The sequence below is a fragment of the Dipodomys spectabilis genome, unplaced genomic scaffold, assembly GCF_019054845.1.
Source record: "Dipodomys spectabilis isolate Male_0828 unplaced genomic scaffold, ASM1905484v1 ptg000147l, whole genome shotgun sequence".
NCBI classification, from domain to species: Eukaryota; Metazoa; Chordata; class Mammalia; order Rodentia; family Heteromyidae; genus Dipodomys; species Dipodomys spectabilis.
The window spans coordinates 20,391,738-20,412,240 of NW_024870824.1; the positions used below are offsets into that span (position 1 = coordinate 20,391,738).

The 20,503-nt window shown below is 53.0% G+C and overlaps 1 pseudogene; it reads right to left on the reverse strand.

Annotated features, from left to right (window-relative positions):
• Nucleotides 1–18,837: 18,837 nt before the first annotated feature.
• Nucleotides 18,838–20,113, reverse strand: LOC122118055 (annotated as a pseudogene).
• Nucleotides 20,114–20,503: the final 390 nt, after the last annotated feature.

Consider the following 20,503-nt stretch of genomic DNA (forward strand, 5'->3'; position numbering starts at 1 on the left):
CTGATCGGTTGTGGACCAGGCTCACAGAGCCCTGTCCATTGCAATACTGCAAGGACCAGCGCGGAACAGGCTCTCAAACTCCTATCCAAGCCAGCCACTCCTGCATCGGCCTGGGCCAGCCTCACAGAGCTCTGTCTAAGCCAGCTAGCTTTTACCAGACTGGCCCAGGCCAACCTCACAGAGCCTTGTCCAAGCCAGCTCTCCCTTGGCTGGACCAGGCCAGGCTCACAGAACCCTGTCCAAGCCAGCTTCTCCTAGACTTTCCTGGGCCAACCTCACAGAGTCTTGTCCAAGCCAGCTGTTCCTTGACCGTCCTGGGCCAGGCTCACAGAGCCCTGTCCAAACCAGCGAAGCCTGAACCGTCAAGGGCCAGTCTCACAGAGCCGTATCCATGGCAGTACTACCTGGACCAGTGGGGGACAGGATCTCAAAGTCCTATCCAAGGCAGCCACGCCTGTATTGGCCTGGGCCAGCTTCACAGAGCCCTCTCCAAGCCAGCTAGCTTCTACCAGACTGGCCCAGGCCAACCTCACAGAGCCTTGTCCAAGCCAGCTCTTCCTGGACTGGACCAGGCCAGGCTCACAGAACCCTGTCCTAGTCAACTTCTCCTAGACTGGCCTGGCCAAACTCACAGAGTCTTGTCCAAGCCAGCTGTTCCTTGACTGGCCTGCGCCAGGCTCACAGAGCCCTATTCAAACCAGTGCCACCTGGACCACCCTGGGGACAGCTTTTTGAGCCCTGTCCAAGCCAACACTGCCTGGACTGAGGAGGGTAAGCCTCAAAGAGCCCTGTCCAAGCCATTTCCTCCAAGACTGTGCGGGCCAGCCTCACAGAGTCTTGTCCAAGCCAGCTGTTCCTCGACCTGACCAGGCCATCCTCAGAAGCCCTGTCTAAGCCAGCGCCAACTGGACTGGACCGGGCCAGCATCACAGAGCCCTGTCCAAGATATCTCTGCCTGAAGCGGCCCAGGCCAGGCTCAGAGAGTCCTGTCCAAGCCAGAGCCATTTGGACAGGCCTGGGCCAGCCACACAGAGCCCTGTCCATGCCAGCTCCTGCTTGACTGGCCCGGGCCAACCTCACAGATTCTTGTCTAAGCCAGCTGCTCCTTGATTGACCCGGGCCAGGTTCACAGAGCCCTGACCAAGCCAGCGTCTACTGAACCGGACTGCACCCGACTCACAGAGCCCTGTCTATGGCAGCACTACCAGCACCTGCATGGGCCAGGCTCAAAGAGGCCTGTCTAAGGCAGCACTTCCTGGACCGCCGTGGGGCAGTCTTTTGAGCTATGTCCAAGCCAACGCCGCCTCGATCAATGGGGGTCAGTCTCAAGGAGCCCAATCCAAGCCAGCTCCTCCTAGACTGGACCGGGCCAGCCTCACAGAGTCTTGTCCAAACCAGTTGCTCGTCGCCCTCTCTGGGCCAGCCTCACTGAGCCTTGTCCAAGGCAGCGCCACCTGGACCAGCCGGGACCTGTGCGGGCCAGGCACACAGAACTCTGTCCAAGCCAGGGTCGCCTGGACCAGCCCGGGGACAGCCTCTTGAGCCCTCTCCAAGCCAGCTGCCAGTAGACTGGGCCGGGGGCGCCACACAGAGTCTTGTCCAAGCCAGCTGCTCCTCGACCTGACCAGTCCAGGCTCACAGAGTCCTGTCGAAGCCAGCTCCTCCTGGACCAGCCTGGGGCAGCTGCACAAGCCCTGTGTGAGACAGGACCACCGGGACCGTTCCGGGCCAACCTCACAGAGCACTGTCCAAGCCAGATCCTCCTAGACTCTCCCGGGTCAACCTCACAGAGTCTTGTCCAAGCCAGCTGCTCCTTGACTGGCCCAGGCCAGGCTCACAGAGCCTTCTCCAAGCCATTGTCAACTGAACCAGACTGCACCAGCCTCGCAGGGTCCTGTCCAAGCCAGCACTGCCTGGACCGGCACCACCCCGTCTCACAGAACCCTGTCCAAACCGGCTCCTCCTGGACTGGAGCGGGCCAAGCTCACAGAGTCCTGTCCAAGACAGGGCCGCATGGGGACAGTCTTTTGAGCCATGTCTAAGCCAACGCTGCCTGGAGCGATGGGGGCCAGCCTCAAAGAGCCCAGTCCGAGCCAGCTCCTCCTTGACTGGGCCGGGACAGCCTCACATAGTCTTGTACAAGCCAGCTGCTACTCGACCTGACCAGGCCAGCCTCACAGAGCCCTGTGGAAGCCAGCTCCCTTTGGACCAGCCTGGGACAGCTGCACAAGCCCTGTGCAAGACAGGGCCACCTGGACCGGCCTGGGCCAGCATCACACAATCCTGTATAATCCAGCTCCTCCTGGACTAGCCTGGGTCAAACTCACAGAGTCTTGCCCAAGCCAGCTGCTCCTTGGCCGGCCTGGGCCAGGCTCACAGAGCCCTGTCCAAGCTAGTGTCAATGAACCAGGGCTGCCTGGCTCCACGCCGGCCAGTCTCACAGAACCCTGTCCAAACCAGCGACAACTGAACCAGACTGAACCAGACTCACAGAGGCCTGTCTACGCCAGCAGTACCTAAACCAGCGTGGGGACAGTCTTTATAGCCATGTCTAAGCCAGCGCCACTTGGACCGATGGGGGCCAGCCTCAAAGAGCCCAGTCCAAGCCAGCTCCTCCTAGACTGGGCCGGAACAGCCTCACAGAGTCTTGTGCAAGCGAGCTGCTCCTCGACTTGACCAGGCCATCCTCACAGAACCCTGTCGAATCCAGCTCCTCCTGGACCAGCCTGGGGCCAGCTGCACAAGCCCGGTGCATGACAGGGGCAATTGGACTGGCCTGGGACAGCCTCACACTGCCCTGTCCAAGCCAGCACCATCTGGACCAACATGGGGCAGGCTCACAGAGCACTCTCCATGCCAGTACTGCCTAGGCCTCCGTAGGACAGGCTCTCAAAGTCCTGTCCAAGCCAGCCACGCCTGCACCGGCCTGGGCCAGCCTCACAGAGCCCTGTCCAAGCCAGCTCCTTCTAGACTGGCCCGGGCCAACCTCACAGAGCCTTGTCCAAGCCAGCTCTTCCTGGACTGGACCAGGCCAGGCTCTCAGAACCCTGTCAAGTCAACTTCTCCTAGACTGGCCTGAGCCAACCTCACAGAGTCTTGTCCAAGCCAGCTGTTCCTTGACTGGCCTGCGCCAGGCTCACAGAGCCCTAGCCATGCCAGTGCTGCCTGGACCACCCTGGGGACAGCTTTTCCAGCCCTGTCCAAGCCAGCAGTGCCTGGACTGAGGAGGGCAAGCCTCAAAGAGCCCTGTCCAAGCCATTTCCTCCAAGACTGTGTGGGCCAGCCTCACAGAGTCTTGTCCAAGCCAGCTGTTCCTCGACCTGACCAGGCCATCCTCAGAAGCCCTGTCTAAGCCAGCGCCAACTGGACTGGACTGGGCCAGTGTCACAGAGCCCTGTCCAAGATATCTCTGCCTGAAGCGGCCCAGGCCAGGCTCAGAGAGTCCTGTCCAAGCCAGGGCCACTTGGACAGGCCTGGGCCAGCCTCACAGAGCCCTGTCCATGCCAGCTCCTGCTTGACTGGCCCGGGCCAACCTCACAGAGTCTTGTCTAATCCAGCTGCTCCTTGACTTGCCCGGGCCCGGTTCACAGAGCCCTCACCAAGCCAGCGTCTACTGAACCAGACTGCACCCGACTCACAGAGCCCTGTCTAGGCAAGTACTACCTGGACCTGCATGGGCCAGGCTCAAAGAGGCCTGTCTAAGCCAGCACTACCTGGACCGGCGTGGGGCAGTCTTTCGAGCCATGTCCAAGCCAGCGCCGCCTGGACCAATGGGGGCCAGCCTCAAGGAGCCCAATCCAAGCCAGCTCCTGCTAGACTGCACCGGGCCAGACTCACAGAGTCTTGTCCAAGCGAGATGCTCCTGGACCAGACCAGGCCAGCCTCACAGAGCCCTGTCGAAGCCAGTTCCTCCTGGACCAGCCTGGGGCAGCTGCACAAGCCCTGTGTGAGATAAGGCCACCGGGACCGGGCCGGGCCAACCTCACAGAGCCCTGTCCAAGCCAGATCCTCCTAGAATGGCCCAGGTCAACCTCACAGAGTCTTGTCCAAGCCAGATGCTCCTTGACCGGCCCAGGCCAGGCTCTCAGAGCCTTGTCCAAGCCATTGTCAACTGAACCAGACAGCACCAGACTCACAGGGCCCTGTGCAATCCAACACCATTTGGACCGGTGCTGGCCAGGTTTACAGAACTCTGTCCAAGACAGCACCAACGGGACCGGTGCGGGCCAGGCACACAGAGCTCTGTCCAAGCCAGGGTCGCCTGGACCAGGTGGGGATAGCCTTTTGAGCCATGTCCAAGCCAGCTCCTCCTAGACTGGGCCGGGCAAGCCTCACAGAGTATTGTCCAAGTCAGCTGGCCTAGACCCGAGGGGACCAGCCTCACAGAATCCCTGTCCAAGCCAGCTCCACCTGAAGTGGCCAAGGCCAGGCTCAGAGAGTCCTGTCCAAGCCAGCGCCCCCTGGATAGGCCCGGGACAGGCTCACAGAGCCCTGTCCAAACCAGCGCCGCCTGATCCTTCACGGGCCAGGCTCATAGAGCCCTGTCCATTTCAATACTGCATGGACCAGTGTGGGACAGGCTCTCAAAGTCTTATCCAAGCCAGCCACGACTGCATCTGCCTGGGCCAGCCTCACAGAGCCCTGTCCAAGCCAGCTAGCTTCTACCAGACTGGCCCGGGCCAACCTCACAGAGTCTTGTCCAAGCCAGCTGCTCCTCGACCTGACCAGGCCAGCCTCACAGAGCCCTGTCGAAGCCAGCTCCTCCTGGACAATCCTGGGGCACCTGCACAAGCCCTGTGTGACACAGGGCCACCGGGACCGGCCTGGGCCAACCTCACAGAGCCCTGTCCAAGCCAGATCCTCTTAGACTGGCCTGGGTCAAACTCACAGAGTCTTTTCCAAGCCAGCTGCTCCTTGACCGGCCCAGGCCAGGCTCACAGAGCCCTGTCCATTGAAGTACTGCGTGGACAAGTGTGGGACAGGCTCTCAAAGTCCTATCCAAGCCAGCCACACCTGCATCGGCCTGGACCAGCCTCACAGAGCCTTGTCCAAGCCAGCTAGCTTCTACCAGACTGGCCCGGGCCAATATCACAGAGCCTTGTCCAAGCCAGCTCTTCCTGGACTGGACCAGGCCAGGCTCACAGAACCCTGTCCAAGCCAGTTTCTCCTAGACTGGCCTGGGCCAATCTCACAGAGTCTTGTCCAAGCCAGTTGTTCCGTTACTTGACCGGCCTGGGCCAGGCTCACAGAGCCCTGTCAAAGCCAGCGCCACTTGGACCACCCTGGGGACAGCTTTTCCAGCCCTGTCCAACTAGCAGTGCCTGGACTCAGGACGGCCAGCCTCAAAGAACTCTGTTCAAGCCAGCGTTAACTGAACCAGACTGCACCAGACTCAGAGTCCTGTCTAAGCCAGCACTACCTGGACCGGCATGGGTCAGGTTCACAGAGGCCTGTCTAAACCAGCACTACCTGGACCGGCATTCGGACAGACTCTCCAGCCATGTCCAAGCCATTGCCACCTGGACCGATGGGGGTCAGCCTCATAGAGCCCAGTCCAAGCCAGCTCCTCTTGGACCAGCCTGGGGCCAGCTTCACAAGCCTTGTGCGAGACAGGACCACCTGGACTGGCCTGGGCCAGCATCACAGAACCATGTCGAATCCAGCTCCTCCTGGAATAGCCCGGGTCAAACTCACAGAGTCTTGTCCAAGCCAGCTGCTCCTTCACCGGCCTGGGCCAGGCTCACAGAGCCCTGTCCAAGCCAGTGTCACCTGGACCAGACTGCACCAGCCTCACAGTGCCCTGACCAAGCCAGGGCTGCCAGGACCCGCGCCCGCCAGTCTCACAGAAACCTGTGTAAGCCTGGTACTCCTGGACTGGCACGGGCCAAGCTCACAGAGCCCTGTCCAAGCCAGATCCTCCTAGACTGGCCCGGGTCAACCTCACAGAGTCTTTTCCAAGCCAGCTGCTCCTGGACTGACCCTAGTGAGCCTTACAAAGCCCGGTCTATTCCACCTTCAACTGGACCACACTGCACCAACCTCACAGAGCCCTGTGCAAGCCAGCACTGCCTGGACCGGTGCAGGCCGGCTCACAGAGCCGTATCCAAATCAGCGCTGCCTAGACCAGCCGGGGGACAGCCTTTTGAGCCCTGTGCAAGCCAGCGCTGCCTGGACCGATGGGGGCTAGACTCAAAGAGCCCTGTCCAAGCCAGCTCTTCCCAGAATGGGCCGGGCCAGCCTCAGAGTCTTGTCCAATCCAGCTGCACCGCCACCTGACTGGGCCAGCCTCACTTAGCCTTGTCCAAGCCAGCACCACCTGGACTGGACCAGCCTGCACCAGACTCACAGCGCCCTGTCCAATCCAGCGCAACTTGGATCGGCACCGGCCAGGTTTACAGAACCCTGTCTAATACAGAAACGCTGATATCGGTGCAGGCCAGGCTCACAGAGCTCTGTCCAAGACTGTGTCACCTGGACTACCCCGGGGACAGCCTCTTGAACCCTGTCCAAGCCAGCTCCTCCTAGACTGGGCCGGGCCAGCCTCACAGAGTCTTGTCCAAGCCAGCTGCCATGGACCCAACTGGACCAGCCTCTCAGAATCCCTGTCCAAGCCAGCTCCACCTGAAGTGACCAAGGCCAGGCTCAGAGGGTCCTGTCCAAGCCAGCGCCGCCTGGATAGGCTTGGGCCAGTCTCACAGAGCCCTGTCCAAACCAGCGAAGCCTGAACCGTCACGGGTCAGGCTCACAGAGCCGTATCCATGGCAGTACTACATGGACCAGAGGGGGACAGGATCTCAAAGTCCTATCAAAGCCAGCCAGGCCTGCATTGGCCTGGGCCAGCTTCACACAGCCCTGTCCAAACCAGCTAGCTTCTACCAGACTGGCCCAGGCCAACCTCACAGAGCCTTGTCCAAGCCAGCTCTTCCTGGACTGGACCAGGCCAGGCTCTCAGAACCCTGTCCAAGTCAAGTTCTCCTAGACAGGCCTGGGCCAACCTCACAGAGTCTTGTCCAAGCCAGCTGTTCCTTGATTGGCCTGGGCCAGGCTCACAGAGCCTTATCCAAGCCAGTGCCGCCTGGACCACCCTGGGGACAACTTTTCGAGCCCTGTCCAAGCCAGCAGTGCCTGCACTGAGGAGGGCAAGCCTCAAAGAGCCCTGTCCAAGCCACTTCCTCCAAGACTGTGTGGGCCACTTTCACAGAGTCTTGTCCAAGCCAGCTCTTCCTCGACCTGACCAGGCCATCCTCAGAAGCCCTGTCTAAGCCAGCGCCAACTGGACTGGACCGGGCCAGGGTCACAGAGCCCTGTCCAAGATATCTCTGCCTGAAGCGGCCCAGGTCAGGTTCAGAGAGTCCTGTCCAAGCTAGGGCCACTTGGACAGGCCTGGGCCAGCCTCACAGAGCCCTGTCCATGCCAGCTCCTGCTTGACTGGCCCGGGCCAACCTCACAGAGCCTTTTCTAAGCCAGATGCTCCTTGACCGGCCCAGGCCAGGTTCACAGAGCCCTGACCAAGCCAGCGTCTACTGAACCAGACTGCACCCGACTCACAGAGTGCTGTCTATGCCAGCACTACCTGGACCTGTTTGGGCCAGGCTCAAAGACGCCTGTCTAATTCAGCACTACCTGGGTAGGCGTGGGGCAGTCTTTCGAGCCATGTCCAAGCCAGCGAAGCCTGAACCATCACGGACCAGGCTCACAGAGCCGTATCCATGGCAGTACTACCTGGACCAGCATGGGACAGGATCTCAAAGTCCTATCGAAGACAGCCATGCCTGCATTGGCCTGGGCCAGCTTCACAGAGCCCTGTCCAAGCCAGCTAGCTTCTACCAGACTGGCCCAGGCCAACCTCACAGAGATTTGTCCAAGCCAGCTCTTTCTGGACTGGACCAGGCCCGGGCCAGCATCACAGAACCCTGTCTATTCCAGCTCCTCCTGGACTAGCTCGGGTCAACCTTACAGAATCTTGTCCAAGCCAGCTGCTCCTTGACCGGCCTGGCCAGGCTCACAGAGCCCTATCCAAGCCAGTGTCAACTGGACCAGACTGCACCAGCCTCACAGTGCCCTGACCAAGCCAGGGCTGCCTGGACCCGCGCCGGCCAGTCTCACAGAACCCTGTCTAAGTCTATTCCTCCTGGACTGGCACGGGCCAAGCTCACAGATTCCTGTTTAAGGCAGGGCCCCCTGGACAAGCCTGGGACAGCCTTTCGAACCTGTTCAAGCCAGCACGTCCTGGACCGATGGGGGCCAGCCTCAAAGAGCCCAGTCCAAGCCAGCTCCTCCTAGACTGGGCCGGGCCAGCCTCATAGAGTCTTGTCCAAGCCAGCTGCTCCTTGACTTGTCCAGGCCAGCCTCACAGAGCCCTGTCCAAGCTAGCTCCTTCTAGACTGGCCCGGGCCAACCTCACAGAGACTTCTCCAAGCCAGCTGCTCCTTCACGGGCCCCAGTCAGTTGTACAAAGCCCGGTCTATGCCACCTTCAACTGGACCAGACTGCACCAAACTCACAGAGCCCTGTGCAAGCCAGCACTGCCTGGACAGGTGCAGGCCGGCTCACAGAGCTGGGTCCCAATCAGGGCTGCCTAGACCAGCCAGGGAACAGCTTTTTGAGCCCTGTGCAAGCCAGCGCTGCCTGGACGGATGGGAGCTAGCCTCAAAGAGCCCTGTCCAAGCCAGCTCCTCCTAGACTGGGCCGGGCCAGCCTCACAGAGTCTTGTCCAATCCAGCTGCACAGCGACCTGACTGGGCCAGCCTCATGGAGCCTTGTCCAAGCCAGCACCACCTGGACTGGACCAGCCTGCACCAGACTCAAAGGCCCTGTCCAATCCAGCGCCACTTGGATCGAAACCAGCCAGGTTTACAGAACCCTGTCCAAGACAGAACCGCCGGGACCGGTGCAGGCCAGGCTCACAGAGCCCAGTTCATGCTAGTACTGCCTGGACCAGAGCGGGACAGGCTCTCAAAGTCCTGTCCAAGCAAGCCACTCCTGCACGGGCCTGAGCCAGCCTCACAGAGCCCTGTCCAAGCCAGCTCCTCCTAGACTGGCCCGAGCCAATCTCACAGAGACTTCTTTAAGCCAGCTGCTCCTTGACCGGCCCTGGCCACTCTCACATAGCACTGTCCATGCGACCTGCAACTGGACCAGACTACACCAGACTCACAGAGCCCTTTGCAAGCCAGCACTGCCTGGACCGGTGCAGGCCAGGCTCACAGAGCCCTGTGCAAGTCAGGATCGCCTAGACCAGCTGGGGGACAGCCTTTTGAGCCCTGTCCAAGCCAGTGCTGCCTGGACCTATGGGGGCCAGCCTCAACGAGCCCTGTCCAAGACAACTCCTCCTAGACTGGGCCGGGCCAGCCTCACAGAATCTTGTCCAAGCCAGCTGCACCTCGACCTGACTGGGCTTGCCTCACGGAGCCTTGTCCAATCCAGAGCCACCTGGATTGGACCAGCCTGCACCAGACTCACAGGGCCCTGTCCAATCCAACACCACTTGGACCGGCGCTGGTCAGGTTTACAGAACCCTGTCCAAGACAGCACCACCAGGACCGGTGCGGGCCAGGAACACAGAGCTCTGTCAAAGCCAGGGTCGCCTGGACCAGCCCGGGGACAGCCTATTGAGCCACTTCCAAGCCAGCTCCTCCTAGACTGGGCCGGGCCAGCATCACAGAGTTTTGTCCAAGCCAGCTGGCCTAGACCCAACTGGACCAGCCTCACAGAATCCTTGTCCAAGCCAGCTCCGTCTGAAGTGGCCAAGGCCAGGCTCAGAAAGTCCTGTCCAAGCCAGCGCCGCCTGGATAGGCCCAGGCCAGTCTCACAGAGCCCTGCCCAAACCAGCGAAGCCTGAACCATCACAGGCCAGGCTCACAGAGCCGTATCCATGGCAGTACTACCTGGACCAGCGGGGGACAGGATCTCAAAGTCCTATCCAAGCCAGCCACGCCTGCATCGGACTGGGCCAGCCTCACAGAGCCCTGTTCAAGCCAGCTAGCTTCTCCCTGACTGGCCAGGGCCAACCTCACAGAGCCTTGTCCAAGACAGCTCTTCCTGGACTATGCCAGGCCAGGCTCACAGAACCCTGTCTAATCCAGCTTCTCCTAGACTGGCCTAGGCCAACCTCACAGAGTCTTGTCCAAGCAAGCTGTTCCTTGACTCTCCTGGGCCAGGCTCACAGAGCCCTGTCAAAGCCAGCCCCACCTGGACCACCTTGGGGACAGCTGTTCCAGCCCTGTCCAACTAGCAGTGCCTGGACTGAGGAGGGCCAGCCTCAAAGAACCCTGTTCAAGCCAGTTTTAACTGAGCCAGACTGCACCAGACTCAGAGCCCTGTCTAAGCCAGCACTACCTGGACCGGCATGGGCCAGGCTCACAGAGGCCTGTCTAAACCAGCACTACCTGGACCGGCATTGGGACAGTCTTTCGAGCCATGTCCAAGCCAGCGCTACATGGACCGATGGGGGCCAGCCTCAAAGAGCCCAGTCCAAGCCAGCTCCTCCTAGACTGGGCTGGCACAGCCTCACATAGTCTTGTACAAGCCAGCTGCTCCTCGACCTTACCAGGCCAGATGCACAGAGAGCTCCTCTTGGACCAGCCTGGGGCAAGCTGCACAAGCCCTGTGTGAGACAAGGCCAACTGGACCGGCCCGGGCCAGCATCACAGAACCCTGTCTATTCCAGCTCCTCCTGGACTAGCTCGGGTCAACCTTACAGAGTCTTGTCCAAGCCAGCTGCTCCTTGACCGGCCTGGCCAGGCTCACAGAGCCCTATCCTAGCCAGTGTCAACTGGACCAGACTGCATCAGCCTCACAGTGCCCTGACCAAGCCAGGGCTGCCTGGACCCGCGCCGGCCAGTCTCACAGAACCCTGTCTAAGTCTAGTCCTCCTGGACTGGCACGGGCCAAGCTCATAGATTCCTGTTTAAGGCAGGGCCCCCTGGACAAGCCTGGGGACAGCCTTTCGAGCCTGTTCAAGCCAGCACGTCCTGGACCAATGGGGGCCAGCCTCAAAGATCCCTGTCCAAGGTAGCTCCTCTAGACGGGTCTGGGCCAGCCTCAGAGTCTTGTCCAAGCCGGCTGCACCTTGACCGGTCCGGGGCAGGTTCACAGACCCCTGTCCAAGCCAGCGTCAACTGAGCCATACTGAACCAGACTCACAGAGGCCTGTCTAAGCCAGCACTACTTGGACCAGCATGGGGAGAGTCTTTTGAGCCATGTCTAAGCCAGCGCCGCCTGGACCGATGGGGGCCAGCCTCAAGGAGCCCAGTCCAAGCCAGCTCCTCCTAGACTGGGCCGGGCCAGCCTCATAGAGTCTTGTCCAAGCCAGCTGCTTCTCGACTTGTCCAGGCCATCCTCACAGAGCCCTGTCGAATCCAGCTCCTCCTCGACCAGCCTGGGGTGAGCTGCACTAGCCCTGTGCATGAGAGGGCCACCTGGACTGGCCTGGGACAACCTCACACTGCCCTGTCCAAGTCAGCACCATCTGGACCAACCTGGGCCAGGCTCACAGAGCACTGTCCATGACAGTACTGCCTCGGCCTCTGTGGGACAGGCTCTCAAAGTCCTGTCGAATCCAGCCACGCCTGCACCGGCCTGGGCCAGCCTCACAGAGCCCTGTCCAAGCCAGCTCCTTCTAGACTGGCCCAGGCCAACCTCACAGAGACTTCCCCAAGCCAGCTGTTCCTTGACTGGCCCTAGTCAGCCTTACAAAGCCCAGTCTATGACACCTTCAACTGGACCAGACTGCACCAACCTCACAGAGCGGGGTGCAAGCCAGCACTACCTGGACCAGTGCAGGCCGGCTCACAGAGCCGTGTCCAAATCAGGGCTGCCTAGACCAGCTGGGGGACAGCCTTTCGAGCCCTGTGCAAGCCAGTGCTGCCTGGACCGATGGGGGCTAGCCTCAAAGAGCCCTCTCCAAGGCAGGGCTGCCTGCAACCGCCAGCTGACTGGGTATATCTGCTTCCCGTTCTTCTTACCTGAGTGCTACTGATTCCAGCTGTCACGGCTACACCCTACTCAACCTGAGGACTAAGTTGGACCTCTACTTATGGCACTCTGTGAAAGTTTAGAGAACCAGACCTCAGTTGTTTCATACGCGACCACTGTCCATCCAGCACTATGGACGGCACTGGCTATATCTGGACCTAATTAGTCCATGGTTGTGTTCAGCCGAATGACCTCTGCCGGCAACACTCAGAATGAGGTGCTGAGTTACTGCAACATAGGAGCGTTTCACTGCTTTCAAGGCTTCTTAGCAAGAATTCCAGAATATTGCTGCCGGCAGGCCTCCGGGTGTTCTGGGTGAACATCTCCTTGTAAATCCTCCGTGGTTTCTTCTACACCCGTGAAGTTTGGCAAGGGTACACAGTTTTCATTCCTGCACAATTGCGCCTGCAGAGCTCTGTCGCGGTTGCAAACATTCAGTCGTGGCAGCAAGATATGCTTGTCCTCGTAGGATACTGCCAGCTGACTGGGTATATCTGCTTCCCGTTCTTCTTACCTGAGTGCTACTGATTCCAGCTGTCACGGCTACACTCTACTCAACCTGAGGAGTAAGTTGAACCTCTACTTAAGGCACTCTGGGAAAGTATGGAGAACCATACCTCAGTTGTTTTGCACGCGACCACTGTCCATCAAGTAGTGTTGACGGCACTGGCTGTATCTGGCTCTAATTACTCCACGGTTGTGTTTCAGCCGAATGACCTCTGCCGGGAACACTCAGAATGAGGTTCTGAGTTATTGTAACATAGGAGCGTTTCACTGCTTTCAAGGCTTCTTAGGAAGAATTCCAGAATCTTGCTGCCGGCAGGCCTCTGGGTGTTCTGGGTGAACATCTCCTTATAAATGCTCCGTGGTTTCTTCTACCCCCATGAAATTTGGCAAGGGTACGCAGTGTGCATTGCTGCACAATTGTGCCTGCAGACCTCTGCCGTGGTTGCAAACATTCAGACGTGGCAGCCAGATATGCTTGTCCTCTTAGGACACTGCCAGCTGACTGGGTATATCTGCTTCCCGTTCTTCTAAACTGAGTGCTACTGATTCCAGCTTCACGGCTGCACTCTACTCAACCTGAGGAGTAAGTTGAACCTATACTGATAGCACTCTGTTAAAGTTTTGATATCCATACCTCAGTTGTTTGGCACGTGATCAGTGTCCATCCAGCACTATGGACGGCACTGGCTATATCTGGCTCTAATTAGTCCACGGTTGTGTTCTGCCGAATGACCTCTGCCGGGAACACTCAGAATGAGGTTCTGAGTTATTGCCACATAGGAGCGTTTCACTGCTTTCAAGGCTCCTTAGGAAGAATTCCAGAATCTTGCTGCCGGCAGGCCTTGAAAGCAATGAAACGCTCCTATGTTGGAATAGCTCAGAACATCATTCTGACTGTTCCCGGCAGAGGTCATTCGGCTGGCCACAACCGTGGACTCATTAGAGCCAGATATAGCAAGTACCGTCCATAGTCCTGGATGGATAGTGGTCGCGTGCCAAACAACTGAGGTCTGGTTCTCCAAACTTTCACAGAGTGCCATAAGTAGAGGTCCAACTTACTCCTCAGGTTAAGTAGAGTATAGCCGTGAAAGCTGGAATCAGTAGCACTCAGGTAAGAAGAACGGGAAGCAGATATACCCAGTCAGCTGGCAGTGTCCTCCGGAGACAAGCATATCTGGCTGCCAGGTCTGAATGTTTGCAACCATGGCAGAGCTCTGCAGGCACAATTGTGCAGCAATGCAAACTGCGTACCCTTGCCAAATTTCACGGGTGTAGAAGAAACTACGGAGGATTTACAAGGAGATGTTCACCCGGAACACCCAGAGGCCTGCCGGCAGCAAGATTCTGGATTTCTTCCTAAGAAGCCTTGAAAGCAGTGAAACGCTCCTATGTTGCAATAACTCAGAACCTCATTCTGAGTGTTCCCGGCAGAGGTCATTTGGCAGAACACGACCGTGGACTTATTAGAGCCAGATATAGCCAGTGCCGTCCATAGTGCTGGATGGACAGTGGTTGCGTGCCAAACAACTGAGGTCTGGTTCTCCAAACTTTCACAGAGTGCCATAAGTACAGGTTCAACTTACTCCTCAGGTTGAGTATAGTGTAGCCGTGAAAGCTGGAATAGGTAGCACTCAGTTAAAAAGAACGGGAAGCAGGTACACCCAGTCAGCTAGCAGTGTCCTAAGGGGACTAGCATATCTGGCTGCCACATCTGAATGTTTGCAACCGAGCAGAGCTCTGCAGGCGCACTTGTGCAGCAATGCGAACTGCGTACCCTTGCCAAACTTCACGGGTGTAGAAGAAACCACGGAGGATTTACAAGGAGATGTTCACCCCGAACACCCGGAGGCCTGCCGGCAGGAATATTCTGGAATTCTTCCTAAGAAGCCTTGAAAGCAGTGAAACGCTCCTATGTTGCAATAACTTGTCGTTTACAACCTGAGATCTCAAAAACTTTTCAACCCTCCCAGTGGTAAGGAGAAAAACGGAACCTGTGATTGTAGACAGGATGAGACACTTTCTGTCTTGCTAAGATGCAGACCAGATCTTCTTGGGAAGATTGGTGCTGTCAATTTCTCTATGGAGGCGTGTCCCTCCTTTGGGGAAGGAGTAAACCCTCATTGCTTGGGGGCCTTAAAACGGTTTCAAGGTCCCCATGTTCTGAGTGCTCCATCTTTTCTTGTTCTTAAATTTATTTATTTATTTATTTATTTGTTCATTTATGTTTTTTGCAAACAATGTACAGAGGGGTTACAATTACATGTGCAAGATAATGAGTACATTTTTTATAAAGTATTGTAACGTCCTCTTTGTTTCCCATTCCCATTTTTTCCCATCCTGCTCCTGCCCTTCCCCACAGTCCTCCCCTCTCCCACACCCCGCACCACTCACAAACCTGAGTTGTAAAGTTCATTTTGGTCATAACGACTTGTACATCGCATTTTTGCTATGGGTCCACCTCTATCCCTATTTAAACGAATTGTTTTTCCCCTTCCCCTCCACAAATTATACCGACATGAAATACAGTGAAAGCAGTTGTTATACAATGGGGGAGGGACTTACAAAGTAAAAAAGAAATGATCTTATGAATGTGTCATAAACAATCGCTTGAAAGCAAATAAAAAACTTTCGAATACATATCTTAGGGTTCATTTCATTAACATCACCTTATCTGACTTTCTCTGCTTTACTCAAACTTTCGTTTGCATGCTGAACTCGCTAACACTGGTCAGCTCTCCCAGAATTGGAAGACAAAATTGGACTGGTTCCTATGGATGGACAGTATAAGTGGCTTTCAGCCAAGCTAGGATGCAGACCGGAGAAACCCGGGTTAGAAAGATGTGGTCTACTTGTATTTAGAGGCTTATCTCTCCTTTGGGGAAGATGTAGATCATTGAGAATTTGAGCTCTGAAAAACAATTTTTTTAAGGCGTCGAATTTCTGTGTTGCTCTATCTTGTCGTTTGCATCCTGTGCTTCCAAACACTTTTCAGCTCTCCCAGAATTGCAAGGAATATAATTGGACCTGTTACTGTTGACAGTATATGGAACAGGATGTAGATTAGGGCTTATTGAGAAAGGCCGGTGCTGTCCATATATCTTTGGAGGCTTGTCTCTCCATTGGGGAAGGAGTAGAGCATGCTCACTTCGGGACCTTAAAACTGTTTTAAGGTCACCAATTTCGGAGTGCTCTATCATGTCATTTGCATCCTGAGATGACTAACACAGATCAGCTCTCCCAGAATTGGACGAAACAAATTGGACTGGGCTCTGTGGACAGTTTGAGGGTCATTAAGCCCTGACGGATGCAGACTAGAGTTGACTGGGCGAGAAAAATGCAGTCTATTTCTATTTAGCGGCTTTTCTCTCCTTTGGGGAAGGTGTAGAGCACTCAAAACTTGGGGACCTTAAGACAATTGTTTTACAGTCTCCAAGTTTTGAGTGCTCTTTTTTGTTATTTGCATCCTGTGCTCCCAAAACCTCCTCAGCTCTCCCAAATATTTCAAAGAATTCTTTTGACCTATGGCTGGTGATACAGAGAGAGCCTGTGAGCCAAGCCAGGATGCACATAGGAGCTACTAGAGACCGAAATATGCTGTCTATTTGTCTTTGGTGTCTTGTCTCTTCATTATGGAAGGTGGAGAGTATTCACAACTTAGGCGCCAAAAAACAGTTCTGTTTTAAGGAGTGAAAATGCTCAAGGACAGTGCCCAGGCCCTGAGATGAAACCCCATGGCTGATCAAGATAAAAACGAGCGAGAGACTTATTACCATATGATGTATGGTACCTTTGTTCCAGTACATAGAGCTGTGTCCTGAAGAGTTCGCTGGTATCCAGATTGATCAAAACCCGGTTAGATAAAAAGCTGGGCACTGGTGGCTCATGCTTGTAATCCTAGCTACTGAAGAGGCTGAGATCTGAAAATCTTGGTTTGAAGCCAACATGGGCAGACAAATCCCAGAGACTCTTATCTCCAATTTACCAGCAGAATGTCAAAAGGAAAGGCATGACTCAAGTGGTACAATGCCAAGTGTGAGTTCAAGCTCATATACTGACAAAGAAGTGTCTGCCTGGAAATGGTAGACACAAAGATGGGATGCTAGCTTGAAAGGGCCAGCCAGGGCTCCTCATAGAGGAGAAGATACACAAGATGGAGAGAGACTTGCCGGAAATTGTTTCAAGGGCAGAACCTATCCACCCCAAAACTGGGAAATGGGGTCCTGCCTGGTCAAAGATCCGGCATCATGGCTGATTGAGCTGTACCAGCCGGGAGTGAGACTTGCCAGAATTCATTCTGAGAGCAGAACATATCCACCCCTAAACTGGGAAATGGGGTCCTGCCTGGTCAAATAACCTCCCTAATCCCTGGTTGAGACGGGTTAGCGCCCTTGGCCCAAGGATAGCAGCATGCCCCAAATCTCAGGACAACACATGCCTCATGGAGTAAGGTACCTCACTGTCTGCACGACATGCAGAAATCATTGCTGTGGTACTCGCACTCAGTCTGTAATTGAGCAACAGGCCATATGTATTTACAGGCTGTCACAGATGGTGAAGCCTTGTGATCACACAAATGGACACATAATGTTTATGAAATCAGTGGCAAAGATCTATAGAATTAGAAGAATTTAGAATTAGAAGAAGCTCACAATATTTAGCATAATGATCGTATTCAAATTGGCCTAACAAATGTATAATTCAGAAAATAACCATTTACAGCAGCCAATTAGGTATATTAACACAATATATTAAGGTAGAGAGCAAAATATTAAAACCTACAGTGAAACAAATAATCACAGATGTACACTTTCATCTAGAACACACAAAGAGGGGAAGATGGCACAAGTAAAATTCCTAAGCTGCCAAGTATTAAAATACAAAGGAAAGAAAGCATAGGGACAAGGAATAAGGCCCATAAGGTAAAATCACACCATAGGAGATTTCAACTATACATAGTACCTATGAGCACCTGTGGAGGACAGTAAGAATAAGAAGAGTAGCTGGCATAAGATCAGTAGTAAGGATGTGAGGAAGACAAAACCTTACTGATAAAATTGAAATTTAAATAGAATAAAGTCATAAAAAACATAACATAATAAGTGTACACATCTAATTCAATAATAGAATAGTATAATAGATATAAAATATGTATTTCATATATAGAAAACATTGTATAGAATGAAATTTCAAAAGAACTTTACATACAAGTAAGGTACATTTAATTATTAGGAACATGTATAGAAAGATTTAATATTTTATTTATAAGGGAATTAGAGTAATTATCAGAATTTCCAGCTTTACAAATAAACTTTCTTCAGGCCTATTTTAATCTGAATTAGAAATAATCATTAAAGGAAGCCCACACTACTTTTTTTTATTGTTGATCAAGGCAACATCTTATTTGATTAAACCTTTGAGCAGAAATCTAAAACTGAATATTTTGTAGTTATATAAAAATATAACCCCTTTTTTGAGTTTCTGGAAGTAAATTATGAAGAAAAACAGATGGTGCCTACTCCTAATGGTCTCTCAGAAATTGCAACCTTTGCCTGGGAAGATACACTAACAGAAAGCTAACATTCACCTTCAAATACATTTTGTTTTCTCTAAGCCATGACTTATTGAGGCATGAATCAAGCGGTACAATGCCAAGTGTGAGGTTCAAGCCCATGTACTGACAAAGAAGTGTCTGCCTGGAAATGGTAGACACAAAGACGGGATGCTAGCTTAAAAGGGCCAACCAGGGCTCCTCATAGAGAAGATATAGAAGATGGAGAGAGACTTGCTGGAAATTGTTCCAAGGGCAGATCATATCCACCCCCAAACAGGGAAATGGGGTCCTGCCTGATCAAAGAACCTCCATCATGACTGGTTGAGCTGAATATGCCCCAAGTGAGACTTGCCAGAATTTGTTAACAATTACTAGGTCATTGGGAACACACTTTTTAGTTTCCCACATAAGAATTTTATGGGCTGAGCTCTGGTGGCTCCCTGTAATCCTAGCTACTTAGCAGCTGAGGATCATGGTTCAAAGCCAGGCCAGGGAAGAAAGTCCATGAGATTCTTATCTCCAATTAACCACTAGAAAACTGGAAGTGGAGCTGTGGCTCAAAGTGGTAGAGCACTAGCCTTGAGCAAAAAGAGCTCAGAGACAGCACCTAGGCCTCATGTTCAAGCCCCACAAGCGACCAAATAAAGCAATTTGTGGACGAAGTTATCTTCTTCAGACTTGTATAAATATAAGAAAATGAAAAATCCACTTTTGGGTTTTTTTGTTTGTTTTTAACCCAGGGTCTTAGGCATGCTGGGTAAGGGATATATTACTGAGTTTCCCAACCTCCGTTTTAGTTGTAGCTACAAGTGATTGGTAACTGTCCCCTAATCATTATTGCAGGAGTAGGTCCAACATGAGTCCATATATAGCCCTTTTCTGGTCTGGTGGAGACAGTGGGAAATGTTGGTGACCTTGACTTGAAATACTCAGACGGTGCATGACAAACAAATTCCAAGTATTCCATCTTCCTGGGAAGGTCTTCCTCTGGCCATATGATATAAGACACAGGGTCAAACTGATCTGTGGGGCTAGAGAGAGTGGGAATGAGCTACGTCAGTGCTGCGCTCTTATCTCAATACTGGTCCTAGATAAAAACCCTGATCTGAGCAGAGTAGAGCTTTCCATGTTGATCATCAATCACAGAAACATCATCACCATTTTGGTAATATACTCCCTTGTAGAACATTGATTCTGCAGTGATGATGGTGGAAACAGACTCAAGAGCTTTGATAGGATTTTTTAATTTAAAAATATGTCTTCACCCTTTTTTCCTTTAGTGGAAACTTTCTTTCTGGCAGCTTTTAAAGTAAATGAATAAATAGAAATAATCAGATACAAAATAATATAGTACCTTAGATGGTGCTTGTCAATACAAATAGATTAACTCACAGTAAGTCTTGGTGGTCCAAGAGGTGAAAATAGCTATGGAGCAGCATTATCAAAATGAGCATTAAAACAAAAAATAGTCAATGATTTCAGCCCAAATGACTAGATTCACAAGTGAAGTAATCTTTGGCCATACTGAAATCCACTGCCCTCTGGATTACTGTAGCTATAATAGCAAGTAGCAGTGTCACATCCTGAACAGAATTCAGTAAGATTAGCGTCTGCAGTTTTTTGTACAACTCTAGCATTCATGTTTGTCTGAACACTAAGCTGTGATACAATTGTGATGAGCTATCAGCCTTGTGTTGTCATATGCACACAAATTTATTCCAGTATAACTATCACATGTTAATAGTCTTATCATCTAAGGCATCGTTATTGCCCCACTGTTACTATTGAACCTGTACCTAAAATGCAGTCACTAACTCTTCAGTGACTAACAAAATGAAATGTAGCATAGATAGAAAGCACCTTTGCCATATGGTTCCCGCATGGATGGAATCTAGTATATATACCACATAACAGTTGGCAAAAATTTCTGCATAAAAGTTGAGTGAATGACATGTGATTCACACTGTGTTAAAAGTAGAAAAATTACTTGACACCTGAAAACTTGGACAAAATTGGACAAAAGTCCAATTCATATAAATTAGAACCAAAAGAAATTGGCTTCTGTATAAACATACCCATGTTTATACATATACAGTGAGAAATAGAAGTATGGCAACCTCATACCCTAGGTCAGTTATTGCATGTCTGGCATACCAAATTTAATTGGCATATAAAGACATACAATCCCTGGAGCCATAGCAGAAAAATGAGTCTGGAGAAATATATACAATTATAAGCAGTTTTGGTATCTTTTAGAGTAAATATGAGCTCATGGTGGAAAAATGTTATTTTTTCCATACTAGTCCGCTTAAGGCACGAATAAAATAATTAAGAAATTTAAGATATTAAAAAATAGCAGCTAATAATGCTTGATATGAAATGTATTCATTAACATATTCATGTAACTGTAACTCCTCTGTTCAGTATTTTTACAAGCAAAAACAAAAAAATTAGCAAAGAAACAGTAAA